Genomic DNA, 16022 nt, shown 5'->3' on the forward strand with positions numbered 1-16022 from the left:
AACCATTAACAACAAAATTCACCTACTTAATCTGTCACATTTCTGCAGTAAAAGTCTCAAAGTTGCTGGCGACAGAAGGGAATCGACTGAGGTATCCAAAAGAAAATTCAAATTATTGTGGCTAAAAGTTGAAAACATTCATGAAGCCCTCAGGCCCTCAGAGTGGGGAGGTGGCTTCTCTCAGTCTCCAGTTAGAAAACAGCCAATCGCTAGATTTCATCTTGGGTTTAACATTTCTACAGAACACCTGATCTAGGATCACAGCATAGCCCTATTTAAAATTAGCACCACTAATGATTTAATATTATGGTTCTCTTCAGATTATCTCTGACACTATTGAAAACGAGCCTGTCATGTAACTAGTAGGACTTTCCTCTTTCACTGGCGCATAAAAAGAAGACACCTTATTCATTAAGATGGAATTTAGTGCAAGTCCATGTTTTGTTTTCGTTTTTAATTTTTATTTTAACATCTTTATTAGAGTATAACTGCTTTACAATGGTGTGTCAGTTTCTGCTTTATAACAAAGTGAATCAGCTATACATATACATATATCCCCATATCTCCTCCCTCTTGTGTCTCCCTCCCTCCCACCCTCCCTATCCCACCCCTCTAGGTGGTCACAAAGCACTGAGCTGATCTCCCTGTACTATGCGGCTCCTTCCCACTAGCTACCTATTTTACATTTGGTAGTGTATTCATGTCCACGTGACTATCTCACTTTGTCCCAGCTTCCCCTTCCCCCTCCCCGTGTCCTCGTTCATTCTCTACGTCTGCGTCTTTATTCCTGTCCTACCCCTAGGTTCTTCAGAACCTTTTTTTTTTTTTAGATTCCATACATATGTGTTAGCATACAAATGGTATTTGTTTTTCTCTTTCTGACTTACTTCACTCTGTATGACAGATGCTAGGTCCATCCACCTCACTACAAATAACTCAGTTTCGTTGCTTTTTATGACTGAGTAATATTCCATTGTATATATGTGCCACATCTTCTTTATCCATTCATCTGTTGATGGACACTTAGGTTGCTTCCATGTCCTGGCTATTGTAAATAGAGCTGCAATGAACATTTTTTTGGTACATGACTCTTTTTGAATTATGGTTTTCTCAAGGGTATATGCCCAGTAGTGGGATTGCTGGGTCATATGGTAGTTCTATTTTTAGTTTTTTAAGGAACCTCTATACTGTTCTCCATAGTGGCTGTATCAGTTTACATTCCCACCAACAGTGCAAGAGGGCTCCCTTTTTTCCACACCCTCTCCAGCATTTATTGTTTGTAGATTTTTTGATGATGGCCATTCTGATCGGTGTGAGACAATATCTCATTGTAGTTTTGATTAGTGCAAGTCCATGTTAAAGAAAGTCTGGGAGCATTAGTGTTTCACAGAGGAAGAGAAATATTTATCATATCCTCATGGACATCCAAGTAGAAACCTATTTAAGAAGGATGAGAGTGAAGAGTTGGAGGAAAACCTTTAGCAAACCGAGGTTGTGTCTACTTGGTGGAAGAGTCCCTCACTCCCTTCCACATTTTCCCTCAAGCCACAGAGCATTACACTTCAGCAACCATCTAAGGGAGACTGAAACAACTAACACATAAGGAGAGATATAAATTTAAGTGTGAACACTGAAAGAAGAAACAAATGATTAATAGATTTCCCTGGTCCCCATGCTGATATTCTGATAATAACAAAACTCAGATACAGGCATGTGAGAAGATTATCTGCGTTTCCAAATAACTTCACAGCTAAATGAAATCACTTCAAGCAGTAATCTTCTATTCTGCTTTCCCAAATAAGCCAGCATTAATATATACAAACACTCCCATCAGAGAAAGAGCATCAAGAAGATACAGCACAATTGACATATTTACACTATTAAATGTCAAATAGATATAGTGGGAAGCAGCCGCATAGCACAGGGAGATCAGCTTGGTGCTTTGTGACCACCTAGAGGGGTGGGATAGGGAGGGTGGGAGGGAGGGAGACACAAGAGGGAGGAGATATGGGGATATATGTTTATGTATAGCTGACTGACTTTGTTATACAGCACAAACTAACACACCATTGTAAAGCAATTATACTTCAATAAAGATGTTAAAAAAAAAAGACAGCACAAAACATACACATACCTTAATAGTGTGTTTTTCTATAATTAAGTATTAAGCATTTTTATTTACTTATTTTAAATGAAAAAAATGAAAACTGAGGTTTTCAATCTGACAGGGATTGCATCTGAGCATTAAAATGTCCAAGTACATACCTCTCAACTCCTCATCTTCTAATTGCTGCATAAATGGTTGCCGAGGAAATGTCCCGACTGGATGAAGAGGCACAAGTGAACTCTCGTTTCCAAGCTTGCAGGTAGGACTCACTACCTTTGCTCCCACAAAGTAGGTCCTCCTGAGTTCTTAGAGGCACATATTTCTGCAACCTGGATGACAATTTTAAAAAAGGAGAATGATTATTTATTTTGAATACATGTTTCTAAGAGTAATAGAAGTTAAGGGCAAGTCCCTATTCACATCAAGTTTAGAAGAGAAGTGCGTATTCTCAGATATGCCCGTACAATTTCTAGCAGGTACTTATGGAGGGTTACTTTTATGGCAGCATGTTAACAAGACAGTGATTAAACATTATAATGAGAGAACAGAGAAAACACTGGAACGGTAAGACCACAGAGACACCTGCCAAAGAAGAATCCGGTTACAGGGGTACGACCCCACAAACCACTGAGACCTAGCCCGAGTCCAGGTTCCCTGAGAATTCTTGTAACCTAGCTACACCTGTGCACAGAATGACACCATGACATCGTTATGTCATGATCTGACAGCGCAGATCATCACATGCCAACAGGTATGCAACCTGGGGCAAGGGCACTTCTGAAGGTTCTATTTTAACTGCAGCAGATGCACTGAAGCAGCCTGGAGTAGTAGGTTCAGCCTGCAGATTTCTGAGGGAGGACAGAACCTTACGTAATTACAGCATACTAGGGCAGAGATGCTGAGGACAGCCTCAAGGCCGAGGCCACATCCAGGTGATACCCTGGGTTCTGACACTGCTTCTGGTGTCTCAGGACAGAGACGGACCACGCCTGGAAGGAGAGGGTGGGGGACCAGGCCCAGGGCTGGAGGCAGAGGGGGCCCAGCGCCCACTGGAAGGGTCTCGGCTCTCCTCCCTGAGCTCTTCCTCTAAAATCTTTTCACCTTCATCCTAACATAACCATCTTTTCTTTTATTGTGGCAAGAAAAATTTTCATTTAAATTTAAAAAGTTAAAACTGACTCTTCTGGAGGAAAAGCAACTGCTAATTCCCACCTCCACCCCGCAGCTATGCTTCTGTCTCAGAGCTGCTCCAGGTGTAGGGGCTGGGAAGGAGGGGGGCAAAGGAGGAGACAGACTGAACTCAAAGCTCTCATTTTTCCCCTGGAGAGTTAAAATATTCTACTAACTTCCACCCCTGCTGCTGCAGCCTCACACTGCAGCTGATCCCCTCCCCACACTGATGGGTGGGGTTGAAGATTCCTCAGTGACTCCCTACTGCCCTCAGGATAAAAATCCAAACTCTCCTCAGCTTAGGTTACAAAGCTCTTCACCAGCAGATCCCTGAAAACTCACGTGCACTCCACTGTGACCTTGAACCTATAAAAGAAAAACTGCCCCAAACCTGGTCTGGTACAGAACCAAATGCCTACTGTTAAAATTCACAACATCCTAGTGAAAAGACATCAACAGCATTCCAGATAAAATGCTTTTTTCTAGGCAACTTTCTAATGAACTTGAAGAAGATTGTTCTGGGAACTCACTACCACCCACCCAGTTGACTTGTCAACTATCAGAGTCTAAGGATTTATAATCAGACATTCTTTTCAATGATGATTTAATCATTCTTCCTACCAAGAGTGACTCTCTGAATACACCTACCATGGGCCTCTTCCCTTGCGTCGCAAAACTGTAATAAAACGCTGGCACGTGCTCATAACTCAACTGTCTGAGAAGTTTTCTTTAACAAACACTAACCTCAACCAGGTCCTGACACCCTGCGGTTTCCAGCATGTTCCTCAGTCTCTAGACTGTACAGGCCTTTGAATAGGCAGCAACCTCCCCCAGGAGCACCTCCAAAGCCTACATATCCCCTGGCTCTCACTCTCCTTCCTTTACCGTAACCCCCCTCTTCTCCCCCATCTTCCAGCCTCCCAAACCTAGGTCATCTATCAGTTTCTCCGGAACCATCTGCCATGAGTGTCTGGACTGCAGGCCTTCCCAGGCGCTTCTGTATCAGAGCTGTTACCACACTGCACTCTATTTATCTCCCTAGACTGGAAGCTTACTGAACACAGTGCTGGGCCTTTTTATTTCTGTTATCTCTCACCTTATCACAGAGCCTGGTTCAAAATGAGCACGTAATAAATGTTTGTTGAATGAATGAATGTAGGAGAGAGAAGAAGCTGAAAAAAATTTTTTACTGCATGAGGTATTCACTGTGCAGCTTCAAAACCGCCCCTGAGATGCAGTGTGGTTCTGGACTGAGGGGGGCTGGACTCCACAAGGCAGCCCATGCAGCGCTCTCCAGCAGACCGGCTCAGAGCAGGCACATAAGGACCCCGTAAGGACTGTCCCAAGTCCACTGGAGAGCACAGACAGCTCAGCAGGAGGTGGTTCAAATGCACAATTCCCTGAAGTTTTGCAACCAGATGAAAACCAGAGGGGATCTTAGAGGAGAAGCAACATAAAAAGGGGGGCAATAGAAGATGGGTAACAGTTTCAAGGTGCCCTCACAGATGGAATCTTCCTGGCATAGGAACACCAAAATTTAGTTTTTCGTGAAAATATGTTAAGTAGGGTTTTGAGATATAAAGACCTGCGGAAGCACCAGGAAAACTCAAGAGAATCTTTTGTTGTTGTTGTTTTTTACTCCTGGTTGGCTTTTGGATGGGGCTGGGAGGACTTGTAAATGCCTTAAGGGAAAGACAGCCTCTGTTCCATGCCCACCTCTCCCAATACTCCATATCTCTTTCCCCAACAACAAACCCCACCGAGGCCCGGGCATGGCATGGAGGACGAGGCAGAGGATGCCCGGGCACCCTGCCTCCTGTGTACCAATTATGAGATTTCCTCTCATGGAAGACAACTTCCATTCGGTACTAAGTTGTTTTTGCAAATGCGCGTGCAGAGTGGTAGAGTGCACGGCCGCTTCCTGTTTGCTGCTGGGGTTCTCACATGTCCCTGGCGGGACAAGGTAACGGAGTCAACGGGAGTGTAAACATAACCCTGTCCCCCCAGAAGCCATGGTTTCGCCCACGCAGCTCGGGAAAGTGCAGCACAGCGCAGGTGGTCCACACACACGTTCTCTGACTGCCTTCTTCCGAGTATACCAATTACCTATGGTATGTCATGGACCTTCAACCTGGTATAGTTTCCCCAAAATGGCTCAACATTTAGTATCTTTTTGAAGAGCACTTCTAGTCCTTAGGAATCTGACCTGACGGTAAGTGCAGGACACCCATCTGCCAGATCTGAGCAGTAAAACTCTGCCTGACTCTGAGCATGAAGGACAGGAGAGCCTGCAGCTAACCAGAGAGGGGCCGGTTCGTGCAGCGAAAGGCAGCTGACGGGGCCTCCTGTCTCCAAAGCTCTCTAGAGTTTTCTTTACTTACTGCAGAAAAAAGAGCCAGCATATATCCAAAGATCTTACATTTAACGGGCCTTTAACCGACCTGAGAACAAATTAATTTTTTCTATTTCATTTTATAAAGCTCAGCCTTTCTCATTCTTGCACATCTATACTTAGAAAAAAGAATGAGTAATATTAAAACACAGCACCAGTATGCTGAACAGCACTCACACAACAGATAGAAAACGTATGCCGTACTGTCCTCCATTCCACATATATATGAAAGCTTCTAAAGAGACTTATTATAGAACACGTGGGAATTCCCCACATGAATCTAAGCCTCTTTTGACTGACTGAAAGTAGAATTGAGGGGCCAGGGAAGGGACTTCCCCTGCCGTTGATTAAAAACATTATTCTGTTTTTGAGTTGTCATACGGAGTTGACCATGAAGTGAACAAAAGCCCCCTTAAAATGTACTTTTTGAACTTTCTCTTCTGGTACTGGATTCTAAGATGGACTTACAGACAAAATCCTCTGACACACTAAAAACAATTTCTTAAGTAAGTTCACAATCGTAAGAAGAAGGAACATGAAGTTCTAATGTTCTGAAAACACACTTTAACCAGTCCACCTTAATGAAACATGCGCACCTATGGATGAAATGAAGTGTCCGCAAATGTGGATTTGCAAAGTCGGTCATTTTCGGCATCACAAACTTATTACAGCGTTTTTTTGAAATAGTAGGTTCCTTAAGAGCACATACAATGATAATTTGATGAACAAAAACAATTTTTATATATATCATTTCAAGAACATTCCTATTATATGCCAAAACAATAAAATATTCTTCTTCTTTCATTCTTCTTTAGAAATGGACTTGAAGTGAAAATGTAAAGTCATTTGAGTTCAAAAAACTAATCAGACAAAAAAAATCAAATTAATTGAGAATTTCACCCCACAAACAACACAACAAGCAATCTGTAATGTGAACTCCTAAGGTCTGAACGGAGGAGCCCAGCCCACGTGGCACGAGGATGTAGCACACAGGATATGAAGATTTTTAAATAAAACCAATAAAGCAAATATACAAAGACTGGGAGAAACATAGTTACTAACTACTCAAGTCCTTTTTAGGCCTAGGCAGTTTTTATTTATTCTTAAGGCTTTAAACACAAAGTACAAAAAATAATAGGCATGGTTTAAATATAACAGGGTCCAGACAGATAGGACAATTAACAAGTCTCTTAAATTAGGACTACACTCTGCTTACTGACTTGCTTCCAAAGAGTAGAGTATGCTAAGGGGTGGGGTGGGGTGGAGAGAATACATTTACAGTGGAGGAACCTTGCAAACACTACCCTGGCCAGGTGACCAAGGTCAGCAACATCAGGGAGAATTCGTGATGATGGCATGTTCCCTGCACACAACGTGATAAGAATGTCACTTCACCTCTGTGGTCTTCCTCTTAAAACCCCACAACCCCAGGCCAATAATCAGAAAAACATGAGAGATATCTGAACTGAGGAACGTTCTACAGAACATCTTACCAGTATTCCTCAAAACGGACATCATCAAAAACAAGGAAAATCTAAGAAAGTGTCACAGACCAGAGGAACTTAAGAAGACATGACGACAAGATGTAATGTGATATCCTGGGTGGATCCTGGAACAGAAAAACGGTATTACGGAAAAACTAGTGAAGTTTGAATAAAATGTGGATTTTAATTAGTTAATACTAATGTACCAATGTTTGTTCCTTAATTGTGACAAATATGATAAGGTAAGAGTTATCAACTGGGGTAACTGGGTGGGGGACGTATGGGAACTCTCTGTACTATCTTTGCAACTTTTCTGAAAGTATTCTAAATAAATAGTTTATTCAAACTTTTAAAAACTCCGTCCACGGCACCAATGCCTGGTGCTTCAGGTGGGTGCTGCAACACTGGCTTGCACCAACAGGGACAAACACAGGCGAGGACCCCGGTCCCTCTGTATGCTGACCGACTTCGGCCAATTTGGGAACCTAAGATGCCAGGGACCACAGATGGTGTGCATGTGAAACAGGAACAGACATCTCTGAGTGCCTAACACCCCCATGTGAAGTGAAAAATAGGCAATTTTATGCAAGAAAAAAAAGACAAAGCCTAAATGCGTTGGCCTGGAGCCACCAGTGCTCTGTGAAAACACACGACAAACCAGCCTCTAGCCTTCACTTAGCAAGTAGCACTGCCAGAATCCAAGCAGGTGTGAAAAAGAGTTATGCAGCCTTCCCTCCCATACCCTACAGGCTCTGTGTCCTATTTCCTTACCACAAAAAAGGTAAATCAGACAAGGGGAGGCACAGAATTCCCTTGAAGATTTGTAGGAGGAAGACCATTAAAAGACTTTTCTGGCCAAGGAGTACACAACTCTAGTTTCAAAAATCTGTCCAGCCAGGGCACATGGTACCGTGTGAGCCATGTTCTGCAGGGGGGAGGTGAAGCCCCTGAAGTGCTGCTCAATGTAGAAAGACACTTGTCTACAGAATAAACATGTGGCATGACTCCGTTTGCTGCGATGGATTTCCTTCATTGCCTTGAATTTTAATTGAAAAAGAAATCTGGGGATTTATCTTCTCTAACCAAAAAGTTCCAGAATTCATAAGCTGGATGAATATGCAGTACTCGTTAGGCCAGGAAATTAAAATACAAATGACTAAATTTTTTTCAGAAAACTAACACACTGTCAGTCAAAATCATAACAGTTCTAGAGGGAAAGTGACCAACTATTTAAAGTTTATCTGAAAGAGAAATGATGTAGAAATATCCCAGACAAATCTAAAGATTAGTAATATGCTGCTGCTGCTGAAGCAGGGTGTTCTAACAGCTCCCGTACTTAAGACAGTGTGGAATGTATCTGGAATCAACAGACGGACCCATGGAAGAGTAACATGCCCGAAAATACAACAAATATTAAAAATTGGTTCATTTACTCAAACATCTAACGCGGTATGCGCACTGCTGATGGTTCCTTGACAGTGAAACAAAAAAGGCAAAGTCAGACCAAAAGGACAAAGTATGTGAATACAGCCAACCCCATGGGGTAAGTTAGATGTTTTTCTCACATCTTACCTCTGAATCTATTCCAGATAAATGTTTAATTATATAACAGCCTAGCATTACAAGAATAAAACACAAGTGAATATTTATACATAATTTAGTGATGGGAAAGATGTAAGTTCAAGAAAAATCATTGTGAACTGTGTTAATCTGTCAATAGGGGCATGATTAAATAAATGGATGGTTACGTAGACCTTAAACTGTTGATTAAGAAATGTATTTATTAACATGCAAAATGTCAGTATTTAGTAAAAAGGTAAGGTATAAAAATTATGTGTGCAGTACAAATACCTAGATATAGATATTAAAGATGACATTGACAGGAAACATCTATTCTGCAAAGATGTCAAGACTCCTCAAATTAATCTATAAAGTCAACGCATGAACTCAATCCAAGGAAGATTCTTCTTGGAATCTAAGTCCAAAATGCATGTCAGACAAAAGGCAAAAAGTTGGGACAATTTTAAAGAAGAACGAGGAGAAGGGAGGATTTACCCTACCAGACAATAAGATACAATAAAGAAATAAAGATATCATAAAGAAAGTGTAGAACTGAAGCAAGAAAAAACCCCAATAAAACAAAAAAGACCTACATAGATGGAAACTTGATGTGGCAAGATGGCACTGCACGTCAGTAGAGAAAAGATGCACCACTGATAAATGCTGCTAGGAAAACTGGCTGTCCACAGGAAAATAAAATGAGGTAACTACAACTCACAATATACACACAACTCCATTTTAGATGGATTGCAGGTGAACCTGTGAAAAGCAAAACTTTAAAACTTTTAGTAGGAAACAGAGGAGAATACTTTTATATGACCTCAGCCTGAGGAAGAATTTTTCAAATAAGACACAAAGAAACAATGCAAAAAGGACTGATTAAATTTGACTGCATGAAAGGAAACTCCTGGGCTTCCCTGGTGGTGCAGTGGTTGACAGTCCGCCTGCCGATGCAGGGGACACGGGTTCGTGCCCCGGTCCGGGAAGATCCTACATGCCATGGAGCGGCTGGGCCCGTGAGCCATGGCCGCTGAGCCTGCGCGTCCAGAGCCTGTGCTCCACAACGGGAGAGGCCACAACAGTGAGAGGCCCACGTACCGCAAAAAAAAAAAAAAAGGAAACTCCTATTCAACAAAAAGCATTATTTAAAAAGTGAATAATCAAGCCCAAAACCAGGAGAAGATAACTGTACACACACAGACAGTAAAGAAGGGGTTAATAAAGATTGTTTAAATTAATAAGAAAAGGAAACCAATAGGAAAAGGGGGCACATGACTGGCATACACACTTCACTGAAGACACTCAAGTAGCTACATTCTCAATCTCACCAGTAATCAACAAAATTTTTATTAAAACCACAGTGAGATACCATTTTATACCCATCAAATGGCAAAATTAAAATCTGACAATGCCAAGTGTTTGTGAGGATACGGAGCAAGGTACAAGCACTGTAGGGAGCAGTTTCATTACAGTTACTCAGTTTGAAGTGGTGCACATTCTAAGACCCAGGAATTTTCTGGTTATATACCCCAGATGAACTAAGTACATGCACTAAGGAGATACAAAAAAATGCTTACAGCCACATTTTTCAATAGTGAAAAAATTGCAAAACTTAAAATGTCTCTCGACAGGAAAATGTATTTTAAAAAGGTGACGTATTTATGAAACAGAATACTGTAAAAACAAATAAAATGAGTGACTACAGCTATAGATATTAGCATGAGTAAATCTCAGAAACACAATATTGGACCAAAAAGGCAAGCTGTGATGATGCACATGATGTGTACTAAGTGATGGATGCTGAGATGTGCTGCTCAGGTCTCCCTTTATGGATGAAGGGCTTATTCCCCCAGCTACTGGAGTGCTGCAGGCTGACAGCCCTCAGCTGAAAAGAGTCACCTTGTCAAAGTCAGGTCCCCTCTCCGGGGGCAGCCGATGCCTGATAACTGGTCACAGCGAGGCTGTGAATGCTTGGCTCCTTGCCCCAACTTAGGACAATTCTGAGGGGCTGTCCCACCTCCAGGGCTCCCTCTGGCATTGGCTAAGGCCTTTCTTGTGACTGCACTGCAGCCTAATTTCTCTCTCTCTGCCCAATCCCACGTCCTTCTCTCTCACAGGTGTTAATCCTAAAATATCCCTAATAAACCTCCTGCCTGTTAATCTCCTTCTCAGAGTCTGCTTTCCTTGGAGCTCTCCTTTCAACAGGTACAATTTATATCTTGTTTGAAAACATGTACCACACAAATTTAAGAAGACTGAAATCATACCAAGTATTTGTTCTGACCACAATGGAACAAAACTAGAAATCAATAGCAGAAGAAAAACTGGAAAATCCACAAGCATGTGGAAATTAACAACACAGTCTTGAACAGCCAACGGGTCACAGAAGAGATCAAAGGGGAAATTAGAACTATCTTGAGACAAACGAAAAGGAAAACACAACGTACTGAAATTTATGGAATATAATAAAATCAATACTAAGAGGGAAGTTTATAGTGGTAAACACCTACATTAGAAAAGAAGAAAGATCCCATATACCTCAGGGAACTAGAAAAACAAGAACAAACTAAGCCCAAAGTTGGCAGAAGGAAGGAAATAATAAAGATTAGAGCAGAAATAAACAAAATAGAGAGTAGAAAAACAATAGGGAAAAATTAACGAAAGAGTTGGCTTTTTGAAAAAAAATCAGCAAAACTGACAAAACATTTAGCTAGACTAAGAAAAAAAGAAAACTCAAATAAATAAAATCAGAAATGAAAGAGGAAACATTCACAACTGACACTGCAGAAACAAAAAGGATTGTAAGAGACTGCAATGAATAATTATATATCAACAAACTGGATAACACAAAAGAAACAGAAAAATTCCAAGAAACCTACAACCCACCAAGACCAAATCATGAAGAAGACCAAATCTGAAGAGTGTTAAGGAGACTGAATCAGTAGTCAAAAACTTCCCAACAGGGCTTCCCTGGTGGCGCAGTGGTTGAGAGTCCACCTGCCGATGCAGGGGACACGGGTTCGTGCCCCGGTCCGGGAAGATCCCACGTGCCGCAGAGCGGCTGGGCCCGTGAGCCATGGCCGCTGAGCCTGCACGTCCGGAGCCTGTGCTCTGCAACGGGAGAGGCCACAACAGTGAGAGGCCCGCGTACCGGAAAAAAACAAAAAAAACAAAAAAAAACTTCCCAACAAAGAAAAGCACAGGACCAATGGTCACTGGTGAATTCTATCAAGTAGTTAAAGAAGTATTAAAGTTAATTCTTCTCAAACTGGTACTGGCATAAAGACAGACACGTTGACCAACGGAATAGAAGAAAGACTCCAGATATAAATCCACGCATATAGGTCAGTAGATCTTCAATAAGGGTGCCAAGAATACACTAAAAGGGAAAAGACAATCTCTTCAATAAATGATGTTGGGAAAACTGGATATCCACATGCAAAAGAATGAAATTGGACGCTTATCTTATGCTATATACAAAAGTCGACTCAAAATGGATTAGACTTAAACATCAAGACCCAAAACTGTAAAACTCCTAGGAGAAAACATAGGGGAAAAGCTTCATGACACTGGTCTTGCAACAAAACCAAAAACAGACAAACATCTGTACATTAAACTAAAAAGCTTTTGCATAGCAAACAATCTAACAGAGTGAAAAGGAGTACCTACAGTATGAGGGAAAATATTTACAGATCACATATCTGATAAAGGGTTAATATCCATGATATTTAAGGGCTGTTACAACTCAACAGCATAAATAAATAGATACACAAATAGATAAATAAATAAGTTAAATGATTAAAAATGTGCAAAGGACTTGAATAGGCTTTTCCCCAAAGAAGACATACACGTGGCCAACAGGTATATGAAAAGATGCTCAACATCACTAATCTTCAGGGAAATGCAAATGCACAATGAGATGTCACCTTACACCTGTCAGAATAGCTATTATTCTGTAAACACACACACACACACACACACACACACACACACACACCAAAAAAAGCAAATGTTGGTAAGGATGTGAAGAAATTGGAACCCTCGTGCACTGTTGCTGGGAACGTAAAATGGTGCAGCTGGTATGGAAAACAGTATGGAGATTTCTTAAAATATTAAAAATAGAACTACCATATGATCCAGCAATTCCACATCTGGATATTTATCCAAAACAACTGAAATCAGGATCTCAAAGAGATATTTGCGCTCCCATATTTACTACAGCTAACAGGTGGAAACAACCTAAATGTCCATTGATGGATGAAGGGATAAAGAATACGTGTAATAAAATATTAATCAACCCTAAAAAAGAAGGAAATCCTGTCATATGGGACAACATGGATGGACCTTGAGGACATTATGCTAAGTGAAATAAGCCAGTCATAGAAAGACAAATACTGCATGGTTTCCATTTGTATGCGGCACCTAAGGTACGCAAACTCACAGAAGTTCAAAGTAGCATGATGGCTGTCAGGGGAAATGGGAGTTGCTGTTTTAGTGTGTATAGTTTCAGTTGTGCAAGACGAAAAAGTTCTAGAGCTCTGCTGGACAACACAGTAGTTACAGTTAATAATGTACTGAACACTTAAGAAATTTGTTAAGAGCGTAAAAAAAAAAATACAGGTACCACAATTCTATCTACGTTTAGGAATACATCCATATGTAACAGAAGCATAAAAACATTCAAGAGAATGATAAAAACCAAATTCAGGGCAGTTACCTCTGTAAGGTAGAAAAGGAGACAGGCTTAGGAAGGACACACATAGTGTTTTACTAATTACATAACACTTTAATTATATACTATTCCTTATGCTTTCTTTATATGCTTGAAATATTCCATAATTTTTAAAAGTAACTTTAAAGGAACAGCTTGCCCCTCTATCAGCTATTCTCTACCTTCTTTTTACCAAAATAAAGAAGACAGATGACATTCATGTGGACAAGAGTTTATCACGGGGTGTTCCCATATTTTGAAACAAGATCACATTTCATGGTGAAAGCAAAGAAAACGGAGCTACAGAGTTCTTTTTTCTTTTATATTCTTTCTCTTTAAAATGTTGCAATCTCAAAGTATTTAACATGTTTTTAACTCCTTAGAGTGTACCAGGAAGATGGTTTGAAATTGGCTGCCACACAGATAAAGTGCATAATTTTCTACAGTGTTTCCACTTCTCTTTCTCCTGCTCAAGAAACTATCAGATTCAAATGAGAGAGAAATTATTAGGCTAACTTTGCTTTTGTCACATTTCAAACACAGCAGCGCGATAATTTGAACCTGGGCAGTCTGCCTCTGAACTTGGATAGCGTTTACTACCCGGAACAAACCCCAGAGAAAACTTCTAAAAGTAGGATTCAGAGTAAAAGGAGGTGCCTATGGATCATTCTTTCTAAATTCAGAACATTTTCCAATACAAAAAGTGTTAAAAGTACAATTACAGTTATGTAAAACACAACATGCTCATGATTTTTGTATTTATAATAAAAAATACTAGCAAAATAAAGGGGTTGCCTGGATAATTTAAAGAACACATTCACATGAAACAGTCACATAGCTGAGATGAAATGATTTCCCTAAATTTATCAGAATAATTCCACAACTGCCAGTGTCACTGTATTTGTACAGCTCTGATCTTGTCAATTGTAAAGATTTCACTGTATATTAAAATTAGTTCCACGTCCCTAGGGTTGGTTCACAAAACAATGCTCTTCCTTGTCCCCCACCCAACTTTCTGAGCTATGTATGACAGCAAAACATCAAAGAACTCAGAAACTCAAACAAAGGGAAAAAAGTGCATGGAGGGAGGCAGGAAGAAAACATTCAAATTTTCCTAATTTGGGGCAAACAGATTTTGTACATATCCAAGGCACTGAGAACAAACAATCCAACTTAACTTTAACCAACATTAATCACTCAAGACCACTACTAAGAAACTAAACTTTGGGTTCTATATTTGTTTGATATAACCGATTTATAAACACATTTGCAAAGAAGGAGGAAAACAAAATTAATAAAACTTCTCAGATATAGGCAAAAAAAAAAAAGGTTGTTGACTGGCAATGGAAATCTGTAATGATCTATGTCGCGAAAGTTTTCACATCTTAAAGGGATCTTATTCACAATCCTTCCCTTCACATCACTTTATGTTTCGAGTACCTCTTTCCCTTGACACTGTCAAAATAATCTTTTTCTTTCACATTTTCCCAGCAATCTACTTGTCCCTAACTTTTCAGCCACATCTTGCAAAGGAATTCAGGCCTCAGCTCCGGTTAGCAACAACACAGGCACGCCCTCTTGTGGCACAAAAGAAAACTGCCTGCTTACATTGGCACTCATGCCCAAGAAGTTATTTCTGAGTTTCAGAGCACTGGAGCATGTACTTCATTGCCTGTGTTTTTATAGACAAGGAAACAGCCTAACTGAGGTCAAGCAACTTACTTCCTCAAGGTACCTCAACCAAGAGTACATTTAAAGCAGGATCTGACCACATATTATTAAAAGATAAGTTGGAAGCAGTAAGTAAAACCTAATTTTAACTTCTGTTTTATGTAGTTTCAAAGCAACCGTTTACATAGTATCTTTGGCTTAATGTAATATATTCATGATTAAAAAAGACAGGAAAGTGCAGAGTGGGCAAAAATTTTCAGAAAGAAGAGGAGTTATTTTCCAAATTAGCTTTCAATATTCTCAAAAAGTATAGAGTATTATTTTGTGTATCATGGATCTATTTGTTACCAGTGTACTTCTTTCAAAAGGACAAGGTAGAAATGATTAGAATTTCCAAAATAATAATTTGTCATCCTCATTTACATGCTAATGTCAATGGATATGAATAAGAATTTATGCTTTGTGTTTAGGCATATCAAAAAATTTTAAACCCGTTGATTTCCAAATACTTTTATTATTAATCTTTATCAAGAATTAATAGGATTAAAAGTACCTCCTTTACAGGGTTATTTTAAAAGTTAAATGAGCTAATACATATAAAGGATGGAGCAGTCTTTTCTAAAATTTACCCTTTTAATCTTCTTTGGACCAAAGAAGTATAAAGAATGTACTTTATATATGATAAAAATGTGGAGACAAAAAAAAAAAAAATGTGGAGACAAGAGGTCAAGTAGATAAAAGTAATAAAAAGGAATTACTAAATTCTTAAACATGATAGGTTTTCATGTCCAAGCATTATTCCTCTCTGTAATTGCCCTGAAGTTTTCAACAGTGATTTTACCTGTAAACATGCGATCCACTAAAGCCCGAGATAATGAACAAACACAGACACCCCCAAGACCACGTCAGTTTTCACTTTCCTCCCTA

The 16022-nt window shown here is 40.0% G+C and overlaps 1 long non-coding RNA gene across 9 annotated transcripts in view; it reads right to left on the bottom strand.

The window, feature by feature from the left end:
- The window catches only part of LOC307192110, a 199998-nt gene that overhangs the window by 126967 nt on the left and 57009 nt on the right, over window positions 1-16022 (bottom strand). For all 9 annotated transcript variants that reach the window (XR_013829967.1, XR_013829968.1, XR_013829969.1 and 6 more), the window contains one exon: window positions 2266-2436. This is a non-coding gene — a long non-coding RNA (uncharacterized lncRNA). The remainder of the gene's footprint in view (window positions 1-2265; window positions 2437-16022) is intronic.

Source organism: Stenella coeruleoalba (assembly GCF_951394435.1).
Source record: "Stenella coeruleoalba genome assembly, chromosome: 9".
Taxonomy (NCBI): Eukaryota; Metazoa; Chordata; class Mammalia; order Artiodactyla; family Delphinidae; genus Stenella; species Stenella coeruleoalba.